The sequence below is a fragment of the Thunnus albacares genome, chromosome 7, assembly GCF_914725855.1.
Source record: "Thunnus albacares chromosome 7, fThuAlb1.1, whole genome shotgun sequence".
NCBI lineage: Eukaryota > Metazoa > Chordata > Actinopteri > Scombriformes > Scombridae > Thunnus > Thunnus albacares.
In genome coordinates this window covers 866,756-892,031 of record NC_058112.1, presented here as the reverse complement: position 1 = coordinate 892,031, position 25,276 = coordinate 866,756, and the positions used below count along the sequence as shown (strand labels likewise).

The 25,276-nt window shown below is 39.7% G+C and overlaps 1 protein-coding gene across 5 annotated transcripts in view; it reads left to right on the top strand.

Moving 5' to 3' along the window:
• Positions 1-2,780: 2,780 nt before the first annotated feature.
• The window catches only part of akap13 (A-kinase anchoring protein 13), a 170,299-nt gene continuing 147,803 nt past the window's right edge, over positions 2,781-25,276 (top strand). For all 5 annotated transcript variants that reach the window (XM_044357341.1, XM_044357342.1, XM_044357339.1 and 2 more), the window contains exon 1: positions 2,781-3,031. The gene's annotated coding sequence lies outside the window, so the exon portion shown is untranslated. The remainder of the gene's footprint in view (positions 3,032-25,276) is intronic.

Genomic DNA, 25,276 nt, shown 5'->3' with positions numbered 1-25,276 from the left:
TGTGTTAGACATCGCTCTCCACCACCATCATCAAAACACCAAATGAGGGAATATCTTTTTGAAGAATGGCGTTCATCCCTCCAGAAGAGTTCAGAGACTGCAGAATCAATGCCAAGGTGTATTGATGCTGCTCTGGTGGCCTAACAGCTTACTAAGACACTTTATGTTGGCTTCCTTTAATATGTCGCCTGTCTATATGTACAGCATGTTTGTTTGTGGCTTAAACTTAACATTAGTCAACAATTAGGTATTTATTCATCAACATTGTAGCACTTGTAACAGCAGTGTCTCTAGTCTCTAGAATATCAGAAAATAATTTCTGGGGGTAAATTTAGCCATTGACTCAACTTCCCCCAATATCACTGGCACGTTTTACCCCACAACCTCCATTTTGACAAAACTGTTTCACAGAGTGGCTCAGATCCACAATTATGCTAAGTTTATGACCTTGTTTTGTAGCTTACACTGACTTAAATTAACATGTAATAATGTCCAAAACGTATCTATTTTAATTAAGATACAAGACTGATAACTTTAGTAACATGATGAATTCACTTGGCATGACAAAAATCTTTTTTTTGCTCTACTCCACTCTCTCCATGTGCTTGAGTCCAAGATGGATTGAGTATTGTGATCTATACTTTCTTAACAAATTCATTAATTTTAAAAAGTCATATTTTATGGATTCTTCTATTTGTCCTCCGGAACGTAACCGCTGTGAAACAATCAGAGAATTTTGATCTGATTCACCAGCATTCTTGCTACCAGCGCTCCCTCACTTCATTCACTCTCTTGCTCGCTCGACCACACTGCTCTCTTTATCTTGCTGGTGCTCTCTACAGACTACAGTGTGTCAATTAATGATGCAACTTGGGGGTTAGCTTCGGAGTTAGCGACAATGGGTTAGCCTAACCTGACGATGCTAAACAGAGAAATAGAGAACAGAGAAATGTGTGGCTGCCAATCACCCCCCTGTCGATCCCCTGACGATTTATTGTTCGACGGGAGATGAAGCAGCTTTTATGCAATGTGTGCCGAAACAGTTCGGTGTCTGATGCTGCACTTGCATCATTTTCTGAAAGTTACCACCTGTTGACCTTGAAAAACAATGGAGGCCGGATGATTCCATCCGTAGGTACTGTCAAGGTGATCCGCTTAGCAGAGTGCTTCATTCGACTAACAACAAACATTTCATCAGCAGCTCATCAATGCAGTATTTCTCTTGTCGACCACATGGTCCGGTCTGACATAGGTTCAGAGGATGTGTTCAATCTTCACAAACATATTATTGGAACTCGGGATGGCATTGACAATCATCACTTTTGCATCCTGTCATTAGTTGTTAGCAACTTCCTCAAGTTGAGGCAATACCACATTGCCGAACTTCACACTCTGCAATTACAAAGTGGTAGCTTAAGAAAGAACCTTGGCAAAATTATATTGTTTAAAGGATATTAATCCTTAGAGAAAAAGGTGTTCACATGTTGCTGAAAAGTGTGACATGAACTGAGTTTGTCCAAGACAAGGAACTACTTTGACTCTTACCCAGTGGAGGCTGGTCCATAGAGGCAGAGGAACTTGCTTCTCCTCTATTTTTTGAGAGGCAAGAGGGAGATCAAAATATAAAAAAGGGTTGGTTGAAATAAACCATTACCAAATCTCAGTACCATTTATAAAATATTTTTTCTCTCTGTCACGCCCTGTCTGGATAGTTAAGTTACCTTTTTGTTTCTCCCAGTGTTCTTTGTCTTGTACTTTGTCTTTGTTTGTGGCTGTGGCTCAGGAGGTAGAGCAGGTTGTCCACTAATGGGAAGATCTGCAGTTCAGTTCCCAGCTCCTCCAGTCCAGTCCCATTCAGCGTGTGAATGTGTATGAATCTGTTTCTATTGCTTATATTTTATTGTTGGCTTTCTTTCTTTACTGCTTTTTATGGTCTTATTTTTTAATAATTTTACTCTTGTGACACATTTTGTGACTTTGGTCTGTGAAAGGTATTATACTAAATATACTTACTTACTTACTTACTTACAATACATTAGTTTTGTTACATGGATCCCATTAAAAACTGTGACATTGTTTTCTCAGTCTCCATTAATATTGTTTGTATAATATTCTGGGCAGTAGTGCCTTACAGTATGAGAAAAATCCCATAATTGATTCTTGCATGAGGTCTGACGACTCTTTTGAGATGCACACTTTTACCAGGAGAGGTCATCCTTTGCTACAGTATAGTTGGAGAGAGCACATTTATAGTGTGCAGGCCATAATGACACAAATTATCTAATTTATGAGATTATGTGCACAGAGTGCACACACATCTCTCTGCAGAAATGTTGTAGATTGTCTTAATTTTCTCACCGTTCTTTTTGTATTTATTAAACGATTTTACTTTGCCTAAAAACCAATTTGAAATAAACAGACGTAATATACTTAACCGAATCTAAACGTATCTAATGTGGAATTGTCCTAACTTTATTTAAACTACAATGAAATACTGTGCAGACATCTCACAGCAAGGAAAGTAATCCACAGTCCCAAGTGAGAAAGACCGGATACTAGAAAAAGTAAGGTCATTTCACCTTCAAAATAAAGTCGAGGAATTGTAACGGTGTTAAAACGTAAATTATTGCGGCTCCCACAATAATGTGCTATGTAATGTTCCCGAGGGAAAGCAAATTCACAGAATGTATTTTTAGTTTACGGTATGCGCAACAGGTTTGTCACGACACAGGGATTTGTTTTGAAAAATATGATCACCGGAAATATCGTGTTTCAGTTTTGTTGCGCTTGACGTCGGGGACTAACTCAGCATGGACCCAATGTCTTCCCAAACAAGGTCCAACTTGAAAAAGGATTTTTTCGTGAAAGAAAATGCTACTGCTCAAGAGTTTCGTCTCTGCTTATGACTTTGAGAAGCGGGAGAGATGTTTTAAAGGTTTTTCGTAAGATATTCATGCGTAGTTGGCGTGAAACAGAGAAGAAGGCAGTGCAGGGGAGTGATCTCACTGTCTGAAGTCAACACTGCAACAAGGTAAGAAGATAGCCTGGCCAAAAAACGAGAAAAGTCGTAACCCCCTTTCCCTGTCTGATTTAAACTCTGTATTGTTATAGTGAGCTTCTGCTATGGTAAAAGGGATGAAATGCAGCCTGTTTTGACTCTTTCCTGTAACTTGGTGTGTTTTGTGGTTTGTACTACTTTTTCGCAACTACGTGCTGTAACTCGGCATTTAAAACCAACCTACGTAGTTTGATGCGGCTTGCATGATGTGTCCTAAAGAAGTTAACGTTACCCGGTTGTAATGACCTTATTGTAGGCTGATGTATTGATGTTCTACCAGTTGTAGAGGATAGGACACCAATTGGACTTTCCCACAGGGATGTAAAGAATGTGTGTGGTTGACTACAGCTGTGATTTTAGCGTCACTAACTATCATAAATGGCTGTACACCCTATGTGTCATTGTAATAGGTAGGGGTGTAATGGTACAAAAAATTCACGGTTCGTATGTACCTCGGTTTCGGGATCACGGTTCGGTACGATTTCGGTACAGCAGGAAAAAAAAAGAAAGAAAATAACATTATGTTCTATTTTGAAAAATGTAAACATCCAACAATGGTGCAAAACTATTACTGAAACAGTTTAGTTGTGCTGCAGTGGAAAAGGAAAACAACCTTTCTGTTTCCTGTCAGGACACATGCTGACAGCTGTTTTATGCTGATTTATGGTCTAACTGTATATAAAGTAGTGTAAACTAGCTCCACCTCCAGCAGCAGTAATATGTTGCTTACACATTGATGCTTCAGTATGAATAATCTAATGATGTCACATGTAATAATATATATTATATATTGAAAAATTTAAAGCCATATTAAAAGTCCATGTAACTGCCTCATTTGAGCTGGATTTAGTCTGTTCCTTGTGTGTTTGATGTTTGTATTCCCTATCTGTTGTGTTTTATGTCTATTTAAACTGTAACTGGTTCGCTGTTTGGGCCAGGTCTCCCTCGGAAAAGAGATTTCAATTTCAAGGATAAATAAAAAAAATATCAGTCAGAGGAAACAAACCATAACTTCTACTTTCATACTTTTCACCTAGGCTACATTCATCTCTCTTAGAACCGGCCCTGTTTAAACCTGGCATTAACATGTGTCTTTGGTGATCCAATCACAAGTGGACATCTCTAAGCATAGGTGTGAACGTACCCAAGGCGCACTGAGATCTGGTCACTCAGACCACATTTGGAGGGCCGTATGTGGCCACATTCATTTAGCAGTGTAAACGCAAAGCGTCCTGGGCCAAATTAAAGGACCACCTACTCAACTGACCAAATACTCCTATTTTCCGGCAGACTAGGCATGGGAATTGAATTGCTGCCTCCTGTGTTCAACTTGTTTAACAGGATAAAGAAACACATTATTTTGTTTTCCATCTGTCATGTGAATTAAAAGAACGTAATTATCCACCTCCCATTTTTTTCTGTTTTTCCGTTCCCCTAACCCGTTTCCCTCATCAAATTGACAGTCAGAATAGAAATAAAAAAACAAGCAGAAAATAACTTGTTTTTCGCTTGTCTAACGTTGCTGGATAGTTTCCTCTGTTCTGTCAAGATGATAAGTACAGGTTTTAGTTTTGCTGTGCTGATCGACATAATGGAGCTCAGGATTTCTCAGGAGGATGGCTGCTTTACTACAAACAATTTCACTGTTTGAACCCGGACTGTTTGTGTAACAGCTGACCTATTGGATGTGTAGAAGAACATAGAACATTAATTAACATTAGATCCTGACCGATCCTGTCGGTGTGTCGGGAGATTTAAGTAGTCAGTTATGCTGCTGTGTCTTGTGCGTAAATGCGTACAGCGTCTCTCAATGGAGAGACGCAGCTGTGTGGGGAGATCGCTGCAGGAGGCGGCTGTGGGTCAGGAAGTAGAGTGGGTTGTTCACTAATCGGAAGGTCGGCGGTTCAATTCCCGGCTCCTCCAGTCTGCATGTCGAAGTGTCCTTGGGCAAGATACTGAACCCCAAATTGCTCCTGATGGCTGTGTCATCAGTGTATGAATGTGTGTGAATGGTTAGTTTCCTCTGATGGGCAGGTTGGGACCTTGCATGGTAGACCCTGTACCCATTCAGTGTATGAATGTGTGTGAATGGGTGAATGTGACTAGTAGTGTAAAAGCGCTTTGAGTGGTTGGAAGACTAGAAAGGCGCTATACAAGTACAGTCCATTTGCCATATAACTCTATATTTGTTATATATTTTTTTTCCCAATGCGGCGCTAGAGTAAATCAATGAGACAGGCATTTGATTTTCGTGAGGGTGCACACAATGCATTGTATATTTGTTTCTCCTGTTATCCAACAAGTTGAACACAGCTTTGGATAGAGCGTCTCCCCCGGTCCTCCCGCTGGTTAAAAACAACAATAAATTTGATCTTTGCGAACGTAAATGATATCCGTGTTAATTTGCATATAGAGCGGGGAAGTGAGATCCGATCACAAGTGGTCACTCAAGAAGCGTGTGGAGACGCATGTTAATACCAGGTGTTAAACAGGGCCATTGTTCTGATCAGCTTGACTCAAAGGCGGAGTGAAAAGCTGACCACCACAGAGAAGGGACAGGGACGAGGAGACGCGGTATCGTTTCACTACAGAGAAACTGGAGCATGTTTTAATAATAGTGTTGCACTTAGTCAGTGTTATGGGTCTCTTGATCGTCATTCTGACAGCAGCGACACAGGCTACCTTGGCTAAGCCGGCTAGCATACACCCATTAGCATGCTATAGCTAAGTGGTGCGCTGCCATAATGTTCCAGGTGGAACGCATGCTCAAGAATTACTGTTCCACATCTCAGAATAAGTGAGATGTGGTGCAAGGTGTTTCTAATATTTTATCCACCCAATTGTCACAATACAATTTAACAGTAGCACAAACTATCGCCTCCAAAATGACAATAATCAGAAATCAGAAACAGGTTTCTTTGTAAGTAGGTTTGCACATACAAGGAGTTTGCCTCGGTGTCGTGGCGCATAACAATAAAAAAATCAAAGGTAAGAGAAAACACAAGTACCTATATAAAGTAAGAAAGAAATACAACTACCACAAAGGACAAGTGTAAAGATATAAATGAAAATTACAATTAAACAAAAATAAAATATGGTTAACATTATAAAATACATTCTAAGTGAAAAGAGCCTCTGAGTTTTAAAATATTGACCAGGAAAGTGCAAATTTTTCACAGTATAAACGTTACATGTAATGTGCAAATGTAATAATACAAATAAGTGTGTAATGAAGGGCAGGTTGATTGCAGGGCTGGTGTATGAGACTGCATTAGTTTTAGGTAGGAGGACCCAATAGCAGAAATCAGTTAAGAGAGTTGGCAGGTAGACCTTTTACTTATATCACACAGGAGCCTGATGTACAGTTAAAACAGGAGGTGAAAACTTAAACAGTAGTCGCAAACAAGGTGGATATTAAGTTAAAACATGGGGCAAACTGTCTCATCTCTAGTTTCCAAGAAGTTAGATCTGCCTAGAATGAAAGCATGGTTCATGCTACTAAGTGTTGGCATGACGGCTTCATATTCTATTATTTACACTATGCACCAGTGGCTAACACACGATAAAAGAGGGAGCTGTGAGTTGAAGAAAGTCAGTCAGCTGAGAGGAAAGCGGCCGGCCAAATTGCCTTCACCAGGCTGACCGACAGCAGAAATTTACTGAACCAAAAAAGTTTGCATGTCAGCTCCAGGGGAAGAATTCGACAGTGTTTGTATTTATTTCTTCATTGATACAGTTAAGTTGAAAACACACATACAGCAGGATAGTAGTGTGATTTAAACAGCTTCCTGCTCAGATTACACTTCACTAAATGTGACAGAAACAGACTCGGAGCATAAAAAAAACGCATTTCATTGTTTCTCCCATATTCATTCTGCAGCGGCACACCACCGCTGCAGAATTATGAGTGCTGCTGCTTGAATTTCACACAATCATTAATGTCAGTGGGCTACTAATGATTTTCACTCACACATTGTGTGAGTACAATAACACCCTACATTACGGTGGAATTGTTTTGAGTCCTCCCAAATATCTGTTCCATGAAAAAACTATTTCTATGTGAATCGGCCATAGCCTCTCTCCCCCAACATTCAACCAATGTTGGAGACAGGAGACTGATGCTTTGTCTTAAATTGCCTACTTCTGTACTTACACTTAATATTTTAAGTGCATAAGTGCATTCCTGCTGAGCAGTATGGGAAAAATGCAGTGCACTATGAGAACCTGGATGGTGTACTCAAAACGGTCAAAAAGTTGAGAATGGACCTATGGACACTTCTCACCCTCAGTGGTCGCCATCTTGACTACGTAGGGGAAGGGGGAGGGACTTCTTTTCAAACTGAAAATGGCAGCTGAGGATGTTGTAACTATGGTGAACATCGCCGCATTATAGAAATGTAAGTTATACATGTGACTTTCAGCACTAAGCACCACTATACTGTTGTCGGATATATAAGCCATCAGTATGTTTATTGGGTTGATGTAATAGTCTGTAATGAGTAGGTTGCGCGAATGATAACACAAATGCTAATGCTAGCTAATGCTAATTTGCGGCCATAATTTGCGGTAAGTGCACAACGGCCATTTTTGATATGAGACACTACCCTGTGGAAATTTGAGCATGATGCAAGTAAGTACATAGTGTACACAGTGTACTACATGTAAGTGTACTAACTGAAGTATGTGATTTGAGACACACTGTGAGATGTCCTCACACAGACAGCTGCTCTGATGACTTCCCTCTGTCCTGTGCATGAGCACGAATGCCCCCCTGTCGCTGACTGGCTGGAATAGTGTCATGTGACTCGGTCTGAGCCACTTTGTTTGATTCCCATTTACAGAGCCAGGTCTGTGCATGAACACTGGATTTTTTTTTTCAGTGCACACACAGACTGGACAGCTAGTGGACCATCAGGAGTTATTTGCTGAATCTGACAAAAAGTGAATTGAACACTTTCTCCAGAATCACTTACTCTACCTTTAAAGGTCAACGGTGGCAATCTGGGAATGTGAAAAATGGGCAGACTTACATTGAGAGAGAGAGAGAGAGAAGAGTGGTGTGGTGAGGATAGAAGACATTTCCTGTACAGAATGTAATAACACAGGGACAGCCAGACATTTAGACTGAGAAGATGTTTTTCCTTTTTCTCGAAGGGGGGATAAAGCACTGAGAATATGTTGGCTGTCAAGCACCCTTTATTTATAGCACTGTGTTATCTCAAGCTCTTTAAAAGGCAAAAATACACACTGCATGATAGTACACACACCCTCTATTCTCTCCTCTTTTTCTTCCCTGTAGTTGTGTCTCAGTGTCACACACAGCAATAAGCAGTGGTATGCGGGGGCTAACCAGTGTTGGATGTTTTAGTGTTGAGTCATACTCTGACTCTCACTCTGCTACTATGTCTTTTGTGCTCTCTGTATTTCCTTGTAACTTCTTGTTGATCTACTGTGTGTCGGGGGTTAAAGCTGTGACACACAACAGCATTTTGTTTACATCACATTCTCTTAAGTGTGTCCGCCTGCATGTACTTGCAAGTGCATCCTTTTCATTGATATTGGGTATATATGATCTGTTTTTGGGTGTGTGTGGCATAGACAAGGCCAGCAGCGAGTGAGGTTGTAAAGGTGGGGCTGCTGACCATAGTGCAGAGAGTTTGGAAACAGCAGAGCTGAAGTCTTGACATCTGTAACTTCTAGCTAGTAGCTTTCTGATCTTCACAGAAAATCCAGCCCAGGTCCACAGGCTGTTACAGACAACCCAGTCAGGGAAGGTCTCATCTTTTAAGTTACATTACTACCTATTTGCTCATTGGCAATAAAAAAAACCCCATTAATACATGTAAATTGCTTCACAATTCTACATATAGAACCTTTATGTATGAAGCACCTTGGGTTACAACTACTGTATGAAAAGTGCTATACAAATAAATAAACTTACATAAAAACAAACATCTTAAAAATGCTGGCAATGTCCATGTCTGATGGTAACCTGGCGATGTAGCAATTAAAAGCCCTGTAGCACGTCATACACTGTCCAGACATAGACTGGGCTTTGACCTGGTCTAGTTTCTTTAGTCAGGAGGTTGTCACCCGGGGTGTACAACTGTGCCTTAGCTCATAAGGCGATATGAGATACAGTTAGGAGCCAGGCAATACTGCATTTTACAAGTGATAGGTAAGAATTATTTATAGTAACCTTACTGGCAGCCAGTGTAAAAAAGATAAAATAGGAGTAATGTGATCATACATGTTCCTGTAAAGAGCCTGACAGTGTTTTGTAAGGAAGGTTACATGGAGCTTAGACATTGGCTTGTGGCTGCAGCAGGAATAGAGAGAACTGCAGTAGTCATGAGGAGATGAAAGCATGAATAATCTGTTATAGGTCAATGTTTGAAGTTTTTCTGAGCAGAAAGAGCCATGACTCAACCACTTACTAAACCTGCTCTTCAAATCAGAATAGAAACAACATTAACATATTCATGTTTGCTGGTTAGAATGGGCTCCCTCATTTTAGTCTGAATGAATGAACTAAACCTGTTTTGTCTTCCCATTTAACTAGAAACTTAATGAACATAATCCACTTCTATTCACAATACTGTATTCATCCCTGAAGGGGCCATTTGAGGCAAGCGAGTGGTGGCCAGTGCAAAGCTGGCCAGCAACATCAAACACACTTTAAATGTCAAAAAGTGACAAAAGGGGCGTCAAGTTTTTTGATTCTAAATCGATATTTGAAATGAGCATTCGATTTCAACCTTCAAAATCAAAAACATGATTGGTAATTATCCCAGTTTTTTTTTTCCTCTTCACCTCTTCCTACTTGTGCATGTCTGGTGCATGTCCGGAGGAAAAAAAAAACATTTAAAAGATGACACTGTGTAGCTTCCCAGTAGCCTGCAGCTGCATTACTTTTCAAGACACCACAGCCAACTGCTGGAGTCGGAGATGATGGAGAAACTACAGAACTAGAAAATCCTCTTGCGTCCTTGAAGTCACCAGGGTGGCAACATTTTGCTTTCTCTGTGAGTTGTGTAAGTTACACAACAAGCATGTCATTGACAAACTATGCGCACACTTCAGTAAAGTTGGAAATATATTGACAGATTCGAACTTCACAGATCAGTAACTCATAAGTAGGGCTGTAGTCAACCAAAGAAAATCTTGGTCAACTGAAATCGTACATAATCTTCAACTAATCGATCAGTCGATCAGTCTATTTCACTGTTTTGCGTCTTCAGGTTAGGCTAACCCATTGCTGCTAACTTTGGAGCTAATCCCCTTCACTTTTCCAGCACTTGGGGCAACAGACGTGACTTTTTAGCATTTATTAACTGGTACACTGTTGTCTGTACTGTACATTTACTGCCAGACTGACCTGGCAGACCTTGCTCGTTCCCACTCGCTACGCAAACGTACTAAGCACTGCCCTATTCCTTAACAGAGTTACGCTGCCAAGAGTTTCCCAGGAAATGACACAGAGGTAGACTCACATACTGGAACAGCGCTGCATTGAGGCTCCCAAACGCTGCCGATTTCCAAATGAATGGATATTTGGTGTTATTTTTGGCATTAAAAACTATTTTTTGGCCTGGCGGGGGTTCTCATTGTTATAATTATAGGAGAAACACTGATTCAGTAAATGCTCAGTAAACCTTGACTACAGGTCGACCTATTCATAAGCAAAACCTTGTTAAAGTACAAACAACATCTCTTAGGAAGGCAACAAGCTACAATCTCATTTTCACCAAAAACAAGCCATCCTCCAAGTTGGACAAATAACGTGCAGCCGGCTGTGAGATGAGTGTGCAGGGGCCGTCTAAAAAGTGTAACATGACTTAAACTTCAACTTGTTTGTTTTTTTTTCTATTTGTTTGCACAGTAAAAACAACACAACAAAAGAGAAGAAACAAATTGTGCAGGTGAGATTTAGAAAACCCCCTAGAGGCTAACTGGAGTAATCTCACCTCATTACACATTATAAACAGATACAAGTCATGTGATCTACTAAAATAAACAAACAGGCAGCCACAGAATCAAAAGCAAACATAAAGCAGGCAGCACAAACCAAGCGAAGAAACAAAACAGATGAAATAATGTCAAAACTTCATTTCCTCATCTGCAAACAGCCACTGGGATTAATCCTGGTGGATTTTTGCAGATGAGGAAACTCAAGCTGTTGTTGTAAAGTACCCTTCTGCCATTTACTGGCTCTTACTGGTTACTTACTGGTTAACTGGTGAAATAAGTTATTATATTTTAAATGAGTTATTTAAATGGCCTTAGTGTGGTACATTCCAAAACAAAATATGGCAGTTATATCACACTCGATACTATGTAGCCCATCTATTTTAAAGAAGAATTTGAAAGCGTTTTTTAAAATTGAAAGTCAAATCGAATCATGGATTTGGAGAATTGTGACACCCCTAATACACAAGGTAAATAGTGAGACTAAACTGAAGTTGAACTGTCGAAGCAGTTTACGGCCTTCCATTGGTTGATTCTACCACCAATCAAACATGTCTGCGTTCGTATTGGCTAGTTTTACTACCTCTGCTTCTGTTTTTTTTTTCTCTTGTGTAAGCTCGTTCTTCTCTCTCGGGCAGTTTAACTGAACAGGGCGCGTGCCTTTGCCCCCCCCCCCAGCAAGTCAGAGCCCAGAAGCCCCACCCCGCTGTGATGTGACAGTGTTTATATCAAACAGCCCCTGCTGCACTCAGACACAGAGCTGAGCAGCTCCCTGTTCACTTGTTTATTAATATTAAACGTATCACATGTCCAAATTGCACCAAATTCGACACTTCACTTCCTTGAGTCCCCAGCAATACACCCGCTGAGTGCAAAGTTGATCAGATGACGGTTCTCCAGATACGTGAAGGACGGACAGACAGCCAGGTGGGCAGGCAGACAGATTCCTTGCTTTTTAGTTAGATGAACTGCAATGCCAGTTCAAAACGTGTCTGAGACATCCTGCACAAACACTTATTAGACACATACACATATTAGAAACTGTCTCTGTTTGGATGCAGCCAAGATATTTATGCATGCTATGATTCTTTCCCATATGTCTTATTGCATCACATGTTGAGGGCAGGCTGGAGAAACAGCCATAAAACTTCTTGAGTCCTTATACAAACAAACTCTAAAAACATTTCCATCACTGTAGGGTACTGGAGAAATACAATTTACTGAGCTGGATTTACTAGATTATTCTCAAATTTGTGCCTAATTGGTAAAATTTTAAATGTTTTGGCCCCTCCTCCACTATGTGACTTAGTGAACACTCGCTCAGTAAGTTCTATTAGATCCTCCAGAATATCCTCTATACAAGATTGTACCATACCATTTCATCGCACTGCATTTGGGCAGTCAGCTTTTTCTGTGAAAGCCACCACTCAGTGGAATACCCTACCTGATGATATGAAGAACTGTAGTTCTATCAATACATTCAAGGCCAAATTAAAAAATCTACTAAAGACCAATCAGCTGTGTGACCACTGAGTCTAAACTCCATCTATGGTCTTCTCATAAGCGCAGGTTGCCTTGCTTTTAATTTGACAGAAATATCCCAAAATTTAAACAGTTTTTTCATCACAGAGTCATGGCTTACCCCTGATGACCCGTCCCCTCTCAAGCCAATTCTTCAGCCTACTCTCATTTTCATCAATCCAATTCACATACATGAAGTGATGGGGTTGCCTTAATTCACAAAAATGCCCTCAATAGGTCACATTATTCAAAAGCATAACATTTTTTTTCACTGCTATGCAGATGACACACAGATCTACCTCCCCCTAGGGCTCAATAACTACAACAAACTAAATGACCTCAATAACTGTCTTCCAAGACATCAAATCCTAGATGGCTGCAAACAGAATAAAAAAATGAAGTTATTTTATTTGGACCTCAGCATTTGACCAGCATTATTTCTCATCATCTTGGCCCGTTTGCTCCATCTGTTAAATCACATGCAAGTCATTTTTTGATTCAGGATTGAAGTTTGACAAACAAATAAATCAGATTGTAAAATTAAGTTTCATGCAGCTCTGTGTCATCTCCAAACTTGAATCATTTCTCTGTACCTCTGACCTTGAGAAAATCATCCACGCCTTCATATCTTCACGCCTTGATTATTGCAACTCGTTATATTTTGGTATCATACAGTCTTGTTTATCACAACTCCAACTACTTCAAAATGCAGCAGCAAGAGTTTTGACAAGGTCAAAAAAGATTCTCGTCTCTCTACGCTGGCTGCCTGTTAGCTACAGAATTTATTTAAAATTTCTGTTTTTTGTTTACAAGGTATTAAATGGATTTTCCCCCTCTTACATGACAGAACTCCTATCCCCATATCACACTGTCAGAGAACTGAGATCTGACCAAAGACTTAGCTGTCTGTCCCCAGATCCAGGACAAAGTGTTATGGGGACAGGCCTTTCTCTGTCGCTGCCCCAAAATTATGGCATTGTCTTCCTCCCACCATCCGATTCTCCCCCACTATTGAGATTTTTAAGCGCCATCTTAAAACATACTTCTATTCGTTAGCCTATTTTCCCTTAAGTCTGTCTCTTCTTTCTCTTTTTTTCCTCTGCTGTTTTGTTTTGTTTTGTCTTCCTCTCTGTGTGCTGGGAAGCATTTTGGAACAACTGTGTTGTGTGTAAAGTGCTATATAAATAAAGTTGATTTGATCTGATGAAGTAGATCGGATGAATGTTTTTTTTAGATATGCAAACATGCAGACAGACAGAAAGACAGACAGAGAGAGAAATTCCTTGCTTCATGTGGAGAGACAAGTGCAGTGCCCGTTCAAAACATGCCTGATCGGAACGGGCTGATTTCTCAATACGTAGAGAGTTGTGCCCATCTCTCTATGGTCTCTCATGCAGACTATCGGTAGACATTACAATGTACCAATGTTCCCTAAACGCCTGAGATGCACGCTATTGGTAGACACTACAATTTACCAACGTTCCCTAAACGCCTCACACACAGGCTATCAGTAGACACTATAATTTACCCATGTTCCCTAAATGCCTCACATGTAGGCTTTCAGTAGATGCTATAATTTACTCATGTTCCCCGAAAGCCTCACATGCAGGCTATTGGTAGATGGTACAATTTACCAGTGCTCCTTAAATGCCTCACACACACAATATCTGGAGACAACAATTTTGAGTTGAACGGAAGTTGATGGGATGAACTTTAGTGCCCATTCAAAACGTGTCTGAGACATCCTGCACTATGTCTTGAACATACATGCCAAGTTTTGTTCACAGCACACAGATCAATAGTAGAGCTTAAGTCTCTTCAACTTTTTCAAGTCATTAACACTGTGGATGTAATCCTTCGTCCAACCACAGTGTGGGTTGTAATGGTAGAGTGGTGCTGTCCATATTTACGCTTGTTAACTCCATGGGCAGAAGAAGAAGCAAATCAGTGTTCTAGATGCAATGTTGTTTATTAAGTATTTTATATTTTTCTGAACATTCTTGAGACATTCTGCACTAAGTCTTCAACACACCTATGTGTTGCCTAGAGCTTAAGTCGCTTAAATGTTTTCAAATAATTAATACAATGGATGGTTGCAATGGCAGAATGGTGCTGTCTGTATTTCCATTTGTTGACTCCACGGGCAGAAGAGGAAGCAAATCAACGTTATTTATGATCTATTTTTATATATTTCTCGAGAACCGCTCATCCAAACAACTTCACGCATCAAAATTGCACTTCCTCATTTCCTCAGCAATCCACCTGCCAGGTATGAAGTACATCAGATGAACAGTTCTTGAGATATGCGAAGGACAAACTGGGATGCATACATATAGACACAGAGATTCCTTACTTTATATAGAAAGATAAGTGTGAAAAGCTGGCTGAGATTGAGTAGAGAGATTGATGTGAAGGCTGACCCTAATTAATTAATTCATTCATTCATTATTTTCCATGAGGAAAGTGGTCATTCAAAATCAGGCTGCTACAACTGAGATTAGTACGTGTGTATTAACTAGGCTTGTAAAATCCAATGCATCATATGTCAAGCTTGTATTTCAACACAAGCTGTGTTCCATTTCAGTACTACATACTAATGTCATAAATAGATGCATTTTACCATTTTGTATTAATAGGAAATGCTACAATAAGTGTGGCAATACCCATTGTCGGTTAATAATAATAGTATTAATTGATAAACGTATTAACTTTAAGATTAAGATGAATCAATTATTCATGATCATCTTGATAAATGTATTATATACTTATTTATATATTAATTATACTTCTTCTTGATGTCCAGTGTTGTTCTTTTGCTTGAATAGAATTAAACTATTACTACATTTTCCCACCCAGATTAAGTTCATTGTTAGTACCTTTTCCACCATTTACCTCATTTAAGAGAACTCAGTGCTGCGGCATTAACAGTGAGGAAAATAAGCCAGAGGATATTTTTTATATCTTGATAATTCAAGTTCATTTTAACACATAAATGAATAATAAGGAAAGCAAATACTTCAACTGTTACATTGTCACTTACAGGAAAACCTGATTTTTTTTGTGTGTGTGTTAATTACCCAAGAAATGCAAAATTTTGACACCACCACCCATAACATCCACCCATCCATTCTGTATACTCCCTCATCCCGTTGACGGTCATGCAGGGCTGCAGTTGAGATAAGCTCTGCAAAATAGAGAGAGCATGCAAACGCCACACTGAATCCATCCATAGAATTGTAAATGGCTGTTCAAAAACAGAACCATTCTGGACCAAAGAGGTAAATTGATAATTGCAATGTGAACAAAATCAATATGCCCCCTTAAATCTACCAATATTTCTGTCAGTAAAAAAATGTTGCTTTGTCTATAGTTATCAGACAAACTACAGGCACATGGAGTGCAAGTCGAACAAGTTCATTTGTGTTCTATCGTAATCTTTTTCTGTTGAAATTGAATATGAACACATTGAGCAGAAGCACACATTGCACTGAACATTAATATTTTACCAAAAGGCACCGAAGACCCTTCTCATCTGGAACACCAGCCACAGCTACTGCAGAGAATGAGGGGCAGGGGACATATGTAATGTGTCAGGCAGACAGGCAGAGAGAGAGAGAGAGAGAGAGACATTTGCAGTCCATTGAAGAACACATCATGTAAAAAATCTACAGAGCAAAAGAAGTGGAATGATAATTATTAGATGCTAAAAAGTTTAGCCCAGCTTTCTGCTCATATTTCATTCATTTTGCTGAGAAAAGGGAGTTTGTTTGTCAGAGGCCACAACTTAAGCTACTGCTCCATGACGTTAGCAAATTGCGCAAGTAAGTAAATAAAAGATCTTTTTTTATAATGCCTAACCATGTAATACTGTTGAACGCATTATGAAAGTTTTCCCTCTGAGACTTCTTTGTTAAGGAGAAGAGTTGGCAGCTCAGTGCCGCTCTGGCCAATGGCACTGTCAGCAGTTATCTTTAATCACAGTGAGAATTACGTGGCCCCTCAGGGCTTGCTTGAACACCATTTCAGAGATGTGATGAGTCATATCCTACAGAGATGCCACCAGCGCTTGAAATTAAAGCAACTTTAAGCAACTATTTTACCTTAAAATAACAGTTTCTAAATCATTTTGATGGTACACTGACTTGTAATAGGGGAAAATGGCACCTCTTTCATTCCCACTCTGCACCCCGAATGCCTGTTCTTGAACCATGTAACTTGGGTTGAGCAGGCTCCTGCTGTTGCTGCTTCATATTAAAAGCTTTCCACTAACAAACTAACAGAAGGCTTTTATTGTGAATAACTCACAGGAAATGAAATGTGTTTATTGTGGAATTAGCAGAGTTTTGTTGTTAGCGGCACTATTTTCCAATAAAAACAGGTTGATAAAACAAGATTGTGAGATATTTAGAGCTATTTGTTCTGTGGATCAGTTCTAAACACTGTGGAGAGGAAGAGTACACGCAGAAACAGCTATAGTGAGATGTTTGATGAGGAGCTGCAGACGACAGGCTCACATCTCCAACAGGTAGTCTAAACAACTTATTTTACCTTGCAGTGAGGGTACCACTGTGTGTGGGACCACACTATTGTAATGTGAGGGAGCACTATTTGAGGGGGAACAGATTTCAACACTTACTGTTGTGACATCTCTCGCTGTGCTTCTGGCTCATCTTCTTTCTGTGATTGTCAACATCTGAACCCACAGCAGGTGTGTGCTAAAATGTAGTTGCTAACAGCTAGTGTTATACTGACTGACTCACGTTACAGTCATGAATGTATTATCAGAGCTTGATACCAGACTAAAAGTGGTGCCCATTCAGTCCTATAGGAATTGCTCGCCTGGCACATACGCCAAAAAAAGTTTCTAGCTTCCGGGTTTGCTTCCGCGTTGTTGTGCGGCCCACTGAATATGCGCAGTAGTGTTTCCCCTGCTGGCCCCGCCCGCGAGCTCCCACTCAGCCCATAGACTTTACATTGTGATGACGTTGCATCCATGTCGCTTTTCTCGGCTCGAGGAAAGTTTTACAAACATAAACCCTCCATGGATCAAAAGTTCATAATAGAAAGAGTCATAATTGACATTTGCAGTTCCACAGGCGTCTCTTTTACAATGGTGGTCTATGGGGGAAAATCCTTTTTGGGCTGCAGGGGGATTTTTCACTGTTATAGCACGAGTGGCCACTGGGAAAAATTGGCTGCAAGGCTGAGCTGTGGCGCCCTATCCAGCTCTTATTACACATCCATGGTTACAGTCAACATCATCATCACACCACAGAAAATAGTCATTTACAGCCATTGGAGCAGCTGTAGTTTTTGGCACTTCCACGTTGGCTTCACTTTTCAGCCCCAGAGGTTGCTGCTTGGACAATTCTGGGACAGTAGAGAAACTTATCATTACAAATGAAATAATTATGCATATGCATCATTTTAATTGTTAGGTGTTCAAATTTGAAAAAAACGTGAGGTGGCACTGGCACAAGCTCTACACTACGTCACATGAGCCCTTAAATCAATCCTAGGGGTCTTTCTCAATACCAAGTATGCAAAGTTCGGACTTGCATAACTGGAAGTTAAGAATTGGTAAGTTCGACTCAGGAGTACAAACTTCTGAGGATGGGAGGACGCAGTACAATCATTCTGTGATTGGAACAGCAGTGTACTTGCTGATAGCAGCAGCTCAGCTTCAACACATCTAACTGACTGTACTGTGACAAATAATCTCAACTCAAAGCTCTGCCAACACTAATTGACAGAGAGATGCAGTAAATGATGTTATTCACTCTGTAATGTAGCTATAATAGAAATCCAAACTGTTATGTAATTTAATAGAATAAAACAAAATCGAATATAGACTGACCTGTTCATTTGAATACATTTATATTTATGTAAATGTGGTGATATCTGTACATATAGAACCCCAGAGGCAGTGCTGTTGTTCTGTCCAGTAAAAACATGAAGCTTTACATTCATACAAACTAATGTGGCAGCTACAATTGTTAGATTTCATCTGTGAGACCAACATTTATCCTCCAAGAGGAATTACATCATATATCAAAATTAGAGATGCACCGATTGCAATTTTCTTGGCTAATTTCTGACCTGCTGGTTCTGATTTTGACTGATTCTAATTTTCCTTCTTTCTAAGAACTATAATTGACAGCACACACAAACATTTTTGTAATTTTTCTTTAATTGAAAATTAAATTGTATGTTCATAATAAGACATTGTTTATATAAAACATAAAACATGAACACAGTAAGTTTATTAAAGTCGACTAAAAGTAAAATACTGATAATATATTTGTCAGTGGTGCAGATGAACCCTGGTGCGTAACACGAAGTACTTTCCCACCCTATTTCTCACCTATAATGTTTTGTAATTTCCTAAATATGATCTTTTTTACTGTGATAAAAAGCACTTTACTCATATAGTAAATATCAACTCTCATGTCATTTTATTACTGATTTGTAGGCACTCAAGGGGTGTACAGTTTTTTCCTTATTTGGTCAACATATTACATTAATAATATTTATCAGCTGTATTAATTCAAGTTGACTATTTTATATTTTCCCTACAGATTGAAACACACAGCAGGATTCATGTCAGTGAGTCAGATGATTAGAAAGAAGGTAAATTAAATATAATATGAACAAAAACAGCAGCAGTATTAACAGCAGAGCCACAGCTTAGTTGATTTTCAATAAAACATTAATGTCAGACTTTTCCTTAAAAGGTAAAATCACCTGGTTTCAGGTAAACTGTTTGTAAACAGCTGAACACGTTCCACCATGTAAACACTGTGTTATATATATATATATATATATATATATATATATATATATATATATATATATATATATATATATATGCTATTTTGGGCTGGACCAACTCATCATCTGTCCCATCTAGAGCAGACCGAGTCTGGTCCGGGTGTAGCCCATGTTCAGGCCACTGTCTGAGCCCTGCCTGTCTGTGGTTGTGATGACAGTGTGCATCATGATACCGATAAATAAAACGGGTAAATTCATGTTTAAACAAATAAAAAACAGCAGCAGAAGTGCTGTAATGTTACTTTGCATAACTTTGAGTCTCTATCTGTGCCACTGTGTGTGTGACATGAACCATCGTGTGGCTGTGTGCAGCACATGTATGTAAAGTTGACCAGCAAAAAAATCTGATATATTAGACTGATTGGGGCTGGTCACCCAGCTGATCAGTGGCCGATGGGTTGGTGCATCTCTAATAAAAATGCAAAGACATTAGAGCCAGTGGTAAATCACTAAAGAGATGCACAGATCAGTTCATCATATCATGTTCTCCCCGGGTTGATGATGGATGTTGACCGACTGATCATCTCAGCTGCTAGCATCCCGACTCCTGAGATGATGGGCCGGTCTCACCCGGCCAGCGGCTCCTCACATCTCTGAAAATGTCAAAAATTCCCAAATGGGCATTATTTAGATAAACTGACCACATATTGGCAATTTAAATGGTTACGTTCCTCCATGGTGGACCAGAGTGAGTCAATGAAGTGATGCAAATTACTGAAACAAACATGAAACTATATTTATTGTGTAGAATGAAAAATAAGAACATCAATTTGGAACAGTGGTTGTTAAGTCTGAGATATTTGAAAGTAGAATTCAGGACAGTTGCGGGACACTGAGGAAAAAGTGAATTTTGAGCTGTGGATGCCACTACTCACATCCCTGTGGAATTTGTTGTCAGCGTGCGTGTTCATGCATGTGTGTGTATGTAATTATATTTGCAACAGTAATTGCTTGGCATATCACTGTATCTACAGTAAACACTCTCTCTGTGAGTATAAAGGCTGTTCTGGCTCAATGGCATCTAAAGCCTGACTGTGGAGGTCACATGTGAGCCTAGCATGACTTTGTCTGGAGCACTGGCTCCCACGCTTTTATTACAAATAATCCCTGAACATGCCCACACCACTCCCTGACAGCCGACTTTATCAAAGGTAAACACACATGGTGTACAACACTTCAGAGCCGAAGGGAACAGTACTCTCAAAAAGAAAAAAAAGTGTCATCATTTACTGTCTTCAGTCAGTCAAAACTTCGTTGGAGCTTATACAGTATTTAAGATTCTTGTTTGTTTAAAAAAAAAAAATCCTGTACGCATAAAATGTAGGTATCCTGCACTGTATACCAATGCTTCTACAGCAGCAAACCAATGCTTCCTGAAAATCTAAGACATGAGGTTCATATTCCCTACTACAGCACATGCTGCTAAAGATAAGGCACATCAATTACATTTTCAATTATATTTTCTGCATTTAAGTTACATTACTCTTTGACATATTAATGCTCACAAAACTTAAAACAGAGTCTTATGGAACAGAGGCTAAAGGCTGCTTCTTCTGCACTAATGTATTTCTGAGTGGTTTGTGATTCTTCTGGCAGTGGGTCGCTGGTTAAATGTAGACAGGGGAATGTCATATGTAGTGTGATCACACAAAAAGTCGTAAGTATGTAAAATATCAATGCTAAACGTAAATCTTTGATGTCAGTACCCCAACATCAAATTAACAAATATGTGGTTGTCTGTCCTCTCACTGTTTTTTTTTTTTTTATTTAAGTAATAATATAATGGTGACACTTGTGACCCAAACAACTATCGGCCTCTATCAAAGCTGTTCTGTCTGTCCAAAATCCTAGAATCACTGGTCAACACACATTCTTGGAAGATAGTAATGTCCTTCAGCAGTAGCAATCAGGCAGCAACAACAGCTGCTTAAGGATGACAGATTGTCTCACAAAACTCATGTCAAACATCTCGCTAAAAAACCCAAAAATCAAAGTAGATTCTTATACCAGAAATAGAGATTGTTTCTCTTTTCAAAGCAGAAACACATTATACAATCTACCATATTGTCCACACTGGATCATGGAGATATATACTGTATGTATGCTCATGCTGCCGCCACCACCCTTAAACCTCTGGATGCTATCTACCACAGAGCCATTCCATTCATTACAGCAGACAGCTATCACACTCACCACTGTGAGTTATATGAAAAGGTCGGATGTCATCACCAATCTAGAAGGCACCAGCATACCTGTGAAGTAGAAGTGTAATAGTATACCAAGTTCATGGTTTGGTATTTACCTCTATTTTGGGGTCACGATTTGGTACGATTCTGGTTCAGCAGGGGAAAAAAAGATTGGTAGAAAATAACACTTTGGTCTTTCATTTTGAAAAAAAATGTAAAAATCCAAACATGGCTATTTGGCCAAAACCATAACTGAAACACTTTAGTTGTATCGACAGCTGTTTTATGATGATTTATGGTCTAACAGTATATAAAGTAGTGTAAACTAGCTCCACCTCCAGCAACTACAACAGTAACATGCTGCTCTAACACTGATGATTCACTATTAATACTAAATGGCTTCTCTCAAAGGCAGAGTGAAAATCCAACCGTCACAGAGAGGGGGAAGGGGATGGAGAAACGCTGTATCATTTTACTACGGAGATAATGGCACATATTCTAATAATAGTGTTGCATTGGGCCAGTGTCATGGGTCTCTCGTTTGTCATTCTGACGACAGGATAACCAAGCTACCTTGGCTAAGCCAGCTAATATACCCATGAGCAATACTAGTGGTGCGCTGTGAAAACGTTCTGGGTGGAACTCACGCTCTAGAATTATTGTTCCACATGTCGGAGTGAGCGGATTATTAAACTATGTTGTCAGTAACTGTTTGGGTCAAGGAGTGTATTCGTGGTAGGACTGCATGCACCAAACCATAACGTCCGTACTGTTACTGTTTGGGACGAATACTGTTACATCCCTACTGTGAAGGGTTAAGGTGTTTTTATTTATAAAGCCTTTGCTATTTTAGTTTTTTAAAATCATTAGTTGAGCTCAGAGCTGATAACCATGACACCAGATCACAGAGCCGGTCGGCTTTAAAAGTTCCTCATACAGACTCTGGACTGAATGAACTGCAACACAGCTTGAAGTTAGAGACACTTGTGATCCTGTAAAGGTTTCACTCGCAAGAGACAGGTTGATCTCAGTACGTCACTACTCTGACTGGGAAAGTAGGTGTTTCAGATTGTGATGACACAGAAAAACTTCATTACAAAGCAACATTATACAACAGGTAGTTCCAACCAAGCAATCTGATTGGTCAACTAGACATTTAAATCAGCATGACAGCACACCTAGCCGTGCTCATATGAAAAAAGCCTCATCGCTAAAAATATTACACCGCCATTCATTAGAACTACAGACCATGACGTCACACTAACGACAACAGTCACTTCTGGGTAGACGACTGGTGGTTGATTTGAATTTCGGAGAGATGTGAACTTGGCAAACTTGTTTATTTCTGTTGTCATTTTAGCCATAACTGTAACCGTAACTTTACTAAGTGGATTGAAGTCTGAGGCTGTGGGACGAGTTATACACGCACACACTTACACCCACTGAAAAGCCAGAACCCTTCACCTCTCTTTATCGTTACCCGGCACCCCCATACACAGCAAAACGTAACCTTCTTACCTTCAGTTGAGAGTATATCTCAGCTTCCACTCCGGCATCCTCCATCAGCTGTGCTGGTGAGTCAGTGACACAGCACTACTAGCTTAAAAATGTCTGTGAAGTAGCTAAATCTGTCCATAGAAAAATTATTTTTTCAGAGGATATCTTAATTACAAGAAGACTGAGCTAGCAAAGCAGTTTTGTGTTTATATGTATGGTATTTATTCAGTTTGGGAAATCCCACAATCTCTAGAAAGCATTAGCTCAAGTTGGCTGGCTGACTCAGCAGGGACTAGAAATCATCTCTGTTGCTGGGTCATTGCTAAGGTTTGGCCTACTTGCTGGAGTAGTAAACTGGGTTTCATTACATAGGAATCTACTGACGTGAGTGATTGTTTTCCAGGTATTATTCATACCCCATGTATTTCCATGGAAACGGAGATAACACAAGCAAAAAGTTTTTAATTTTTAGAGCGAACTGCCTCACAATATGAATACATTTTGTTTATATCTTTTATTTTGTTGATAAATGTTGTATAATCACAATATTACACTCTTGTGTTATATTGCTTAAATCAATACCTCCAGAAATATGGTAGCAGAGAGACCAAGTGTGACTCCTCGCTGTCCCAGCCTAGCAAGAGCACAAATAGGCATTGATTTACTAATCCATTTCACAGTGTCTGTGGTCAGCTGATTGATCAGTCTCAGTCAGTCAGACAGTCACATGGTCTATTGTAAAGACAGGATATGCTATGTGACACAACAGTTGTTTTTGCTGCTGATCTTATTCCGTCCGTCGTGTTGAAAGTGCTGAGTAAAACTAACAATGATTCAGTACAGTGTCAGCTGTCTGTACAAAAGAGCATGTCATGAGTGAGGCAGCACCAGTGATAACCAGTTTCCTACAGATGATAAAGCCATTCTCTTCTCTCATCAGTGGTCTTCATTAGGTAATAACCGTTTCACTTCCCCAGGACTATATCTTTTAACTGATCTGCTTTGCAGTCATGCAGTTGCACACATTTAAACTGGCACACTAGCACATGCCAAGTATAACAGTCACTGGACATTTTCCAGTACACCAGCAAGTCTTTCATCAGGTGTGCACTAATCGGGATTGGCTGGCATGGCATTACATTGTCAAGAATTTACAATATCAATATAAAACTGTCAGCACGAATTATTTAATGCTAATGTATTAATTTCACAAAGTTTTTTACTCTCAGCTCTTTTTTGTCCTACTTAAAATAAAAATTGCTACCTCTCACAACAGACTTCAAGGTTCTGTCATACACATGCCAGATGTGTCCTATTGTCTTTAAGAAGGACTAAAATGAAAACTGAGCCATGCTGAGAACTGTATCCATGCTTTTGATTGCCATGGATACAGATTACATATTATTGGCAAAGGTCTTGAGTGTTCATTTCATTTCTATTTTAATTTGAGGGCCCAAATCAGAGTCTATCAGGGGCCAACAACTTTACTTATTAATTGTCAAGTAACACTTTGTTAATCTTCTTGTGGAGGGTTGAGTACAATGATTGAGGGCAATGATTTGTCGATGAATCGATTAGTTGATTGTCAAAAAAATAATCAGCAACAATTTGATAATTATCATCATAATGTTTAAATTATTTTTAAGAAAAAATGTCTGAATTCCCTGGCTCCAGGCTCTACAATGTGAGGATTTTCTGCTTTTCTTTGTTTTATATCATTGTAAACTGAATATCTTAGGGTTTTGGACTGTTGTTGGGATAAAACAAGCCATTTTATGCTTGTTTGAGAGGGAAGATGGGGCTCGTCAGGTGTTGGCCACGGTCGGCCCTGCCAGTGAGCGGGACACAGCAGTGTGGTTCGCCACGACTATGCCCTGCTGCGAGGCTGTAGCGGAGATACATTTCATCGTGCGTTGGCTTGGCTCGGCGCGGCGTAAGTAGGCTGACCCGGGCTAATATGAAAAACCCTAGTATTGTCTCTGCTGTCAGCAGAAGACAATAGAGGTTTGTCCTAGACAGAGGTTGTAGCATGTATCCTTGAAAGTGACTAACCATTCAGTCCACACCAACTCTGACCTGCGTTCAGCGTCTCTGTCTGCAGAACCACCTGTCTGACAGCAGTAGCTGCTCACCAGTGGCTGGCTAACCTGCCTTCACCAGGCTGACTGACAGATGAACCAAAATAGTTTTCATGAGGGCCCCACGGGAAGAAATC